At 37.0% G+C, this 4130-nt stretch overlaps 1 long non-coding RNA gene across 1 annotated transcript; it reads right to left on the bottom strand.

Moving 5' to 3' along the window:
• Window positions 1-1671: 1671 nt before the first annotated feature.
• LOC119327340 lies at window positions 1672-4023 on the bottom strand. The gene is made up of 3 exons (XR_005158466.1): window positions 3980-4023; window positions 3166-3238; window positions 1672-1913 (listed from the first exon to the last, which is right to left on the bottom strand). It is a non-coding gene; the product is annotated as an uncharacterized LOC119327340 (long non-coding RNA).
• Between the last annotated feature and the right edge of the window lie 107 nt (window positions 4024-4130).

The following is a 4130-nucleotide window of genomic DNA, read 5'->3' as shown; positions in this document are numbered from 1 at the left end:
TTGATTTAATGGACAATTCTTTGTCTCTGAAGAGTATTTTTTCTTCGTCCACCCTTGAACACGGCTCCATACTCCTTCAAATACTTGAAGGCTCCATTTCTTGACGTGCGTACATCAATAGGCATACCCAAACATGTAATCACTTTTGATGGTCCGGATAGGTGTTTATGTAGTAGTGTTGCTCCAAAATCCCGATAAGTATGCTACCATTAACATGGTTCTTTATACGTCCTTTTTTGTTCTAGTTTCAATACACGCACACCAATCACTACACCTTTTGGGATTAAGGAGATACATCGAATTCTACAAGTTAGATTTTGTTGTGAATCTTTGTTCTGAAATTGTGGAGGCCCCTCAGAATATGGGCTTACATATCATCCTTGTAATTGCAACTAGCTTGGACATATACGATAGGTGAAAAGAAAATCTAGCAGCCCTGCTACGTACGGGTAAAAAATTCACCACTCATTACTTGGTGGAGATTGGTACCAGCTGTGCACATATAACTCGACAACTAATGAATTTAGTGATGCATGTTGCTATACATCGAAATACATGTTATGCTTTCTCTTTGTATCAGCTTTTGCCAGTAGGAGTATCGAAGAGAGAGAAGGCACATGCAACTTCTCATCGTATCTCTCCCCATAAAAGCATTTATTTATTTAGTGCTTTTTTAGACGATTGATATCTTTTCACTCAAAATTACGCTTTCAAAAATTTTATATGTTTAAATTTCTAACAACAAGACCTTTAAAACAAGATCATTCTTCAACACATTTGAAGCTAGTTTGGATTTCAGTCATATCTTCAGTTGAATTCCACAAAGAACTGATTTCATTTCTTTCACTATTTCACAAACTAAAGCAAAATCTATTTCTCACATTTCCGTTTTACATATAAAAAAGTAATCTATTTCACATATCTCATAAATGTGTTTAACACATTCAAACAAAATTTGTTTCACATGCATATTGAAACATCTCGCTTTCACATGTGTAAAACTGAGTTTTCTTCAATTTGTGAAATTGGTATTTTCACTCTCTGAAACCGATTTTACATGTGTGATACCAATTTCAGTATTGGGTATTTTCAATTTATGAAACTGATGATTTCAGTATGTGGAATAGATTATTTCAGTGTGTGAAATTGATAATTACAATACACAAAATTGATCTTGTACCACTACAAGAAACTTGTTAATACATGACGGTCTTTGTCCGTCACAGATCAGCCAAAAACTGTCATGCGCATCCATCCATGACGGACTTGAAATCTGTCATGTATATCGCGTCATAATTTCACATTGTACCTTCCATGACGGTAGTTGGCTGTCATGGATCTGTCCCAGGCCCGCCCAGCCCAAACTAGGCTATGACGGAACAAACTGTCACTGATTTACATGACGTGGAAGCAACGTGGACCTGACATGGCATCTGTGTGGTCCTGACGTGGAGGCTAGCATGGCTCGTGTAGTAACCAGCCCAATTAGTGTCTTGCCCAATAATTTCAGTCCAGTCCAACCCATTTGCTATTATTTTGCTCCTGCCCATTAGCCTACCAATTTTTTAGTCCAACAAATTAGCCCCTTTTCTAGTCCAGCTTGTTTTCTTAATGCAACACAGTTTACAACAAGACAACCAAATTATATTCATTCATAAATTAACATTTGTTCACATCATAATACAAAGTATCAACAATTTAGTCTCATTTCACAAAACAAAGCTTAATATCAAATTAGCACAAGCATATCTGGAAAGAGCTATGAGAATTTTTTTGAGTAACATGACTTCCATGAAAAAATCTCCTAGCTGATTTTAGTCTCCAACACCAGCACCCTTCCAGGAAGCTATACGGACCCAAGTAATTCCTGCTAAAAGACTTCAATCTCAAGTAACACGGACTAACCACCCAACCTGCATGGAATCCAAAAGACATACAAAATTATAATAAGTTATAACAGCAAACTCCCATATGAATCTATAGAGTAATAATATTAGTTTATTTTCCAAGAAATCATCCGATAGACACCACTACTATATTAAGGTACCATGAAAATGTGGGCAACACACACTAAAAAAGCAGACTATATACAAGTTTAAAAAAATGTTTCATTTACAATTCCCTTTAAGGCATTTAAGCATATGTCGCCATGCTCATTATTTGAAATTAGCGTATAAAACACACTTGGCTTGTTCAAAAGCCCACGGTTAAAGTTGGTAGCAAAATAAACAAAGTACAGTAAATCTGCTACATCCTATACAAATTTGTACTGGTTTTACATGCATGTAATTATTAGATGTTCTTTGGACATCTTATCAATCCAGGTATATATCTAAACATTTTTCCTCCACTCCACACATCCCAGCGGCACTCCTTTTATCATAGTTTAAAATAACTATATAAATTTAACGTGTTCGCCGGTGAACTGGAGATATTGGGGGTGTCAAATGTGATAGACTATGATAACAATTCAGAACAAATATTGTTCGTGTGTGTGATTGGATGCAGACCACTTCACAAAATCAAAAACAAAACTGATATAAATATAGCTGCTAGAAATACGCAGTACAATGTGATCACTTGAGAAAAAATAATTTTGAACAACATCTACATACTAACTACAATCTAGCAGTACTTTGAGTAATAATAATCTTCGAACATATGAAAAGTAGCTGTGTAAAGCTTATTTTTACCAGGCTTACAACTTTAACAATGAGCTATAACATTTAGAAGTAGACATGATTAAAGAGTACCAACACGCACCTCCTTTCTGAAATAAAACTTACTACAGAAATAAGTTGGATCAAACCGGCTGCTATTCTACTTTTTCACTTGATCAATAATCATGATTCTTTGCAAGGAATAATGGGTATTTCACAACCAATTAATTCAACAAAAGTTACAGGATATGGTGAAAAGAGAAGGCTAGTTAGTACTTGATGGTAAGAATAACATATCTTGACCGAAGATTATTTCATCACACATATGCCATAGTGATATGCTACTGATGGGATAATTGGAGGAAGAGACACGGTGCGTACCTTGCACCGGCATGATGCCGATATCCTTAAAGTATCAATAGGATGGAAAATTGGTTGAACATATCAGCCTACTACAGATAAATTCTTACATATATACATAAGAACTGTAACAAAAGAACATCACCTTTAGTCCTGGACTTGAAATTGTTTTGGTATAGATTTTGCACCAATTCCCCCGGGGAAGAACAATGTAGCACCTTAAATTTGAATGTATACATACAAATCAGAATCCATTCCCAAATGTGCTTTTTTCTCTTAACATAAATCTAGAATCAATTGAAACTTCATGAAATACAAAACTTAAAGATCAATTAGAAACGTAGAAGAATAAGGAGGAATAACCCACTATCCCAGTGATAGCAAACAGCAAAGCATACCAAGCAGAGGAGTAAATCAATCTAACCATCCTCGTCACGCAGGCCAGCCATGGACAGATGTACAGTGCAAGATATTACTGCAATTACTTTGGACATGTGTGCAGTGCAACATCGATGTCACAACATCCATCAGTTTTACCTGTTGCTCTTTAGGGGCGTGTGGCTTCCTGGCAACAGCAGCAGCATGACAGGAGGGTCGATTTTTCGACCTTGGGAAGCAAGAGTGCGAGGCCAGGCAGGTAGTGGTGTGCAGTTTTTTTTTCAAGAAGGAGGACAGCCCATTAATACAATCTTTAGGAGACTACGATAAGCTTGGAACTCAATTTCTGAATTAAGTGGAGATGGTTAAGAACCTACATGTTTAATTCCAATTATTGGATTTCTTGCACTGTCGTACTAACAGCCAACAACATTTCAATCCGGTGAAGATTGAAGTTGTAGAAGTGGACAAATCCCATAGCCAACATCCAGCAATGGAATCCAAACAAAATTCTAAAACTGCACCCCTAAAATACATCTGGATCCCAAGTAAAACAAATCCATTTGCCGAGCTGCACTCACAATTTGATGAAATTGATGCGGCCGATGCCGTTGTCTAGCGTGAAGGGCACATCCGTGTTCAGCTCCGCCTTGCCGCTCACCATCCCCACGAGACTGGCCTGCAAATCCCCCAAGCTAAATAAGAAGCTGTGTAAAAACTCAACCCCGATGA

Source organism: Triticum dicoccoides, chromosome 7A, assembly GCF_002162155.2.
Source record: "Triticum dicoccoides isolate Atlit2015 ecotype Zavitan chromosome 7A, WEW_v2.0, whole genome shotgun sequence".
NCBI lineage: Eukaryota > Viridiplantae > Streptophyta > Magnoliopsida > Poales > Poaceae > Triticum > Triticum dicoccoides.
The sequence above is the reverse complement of the archived record's forward strand: the minus strand, read 5'-3'. Positions and strand labels throughout refer to the sequence as shown.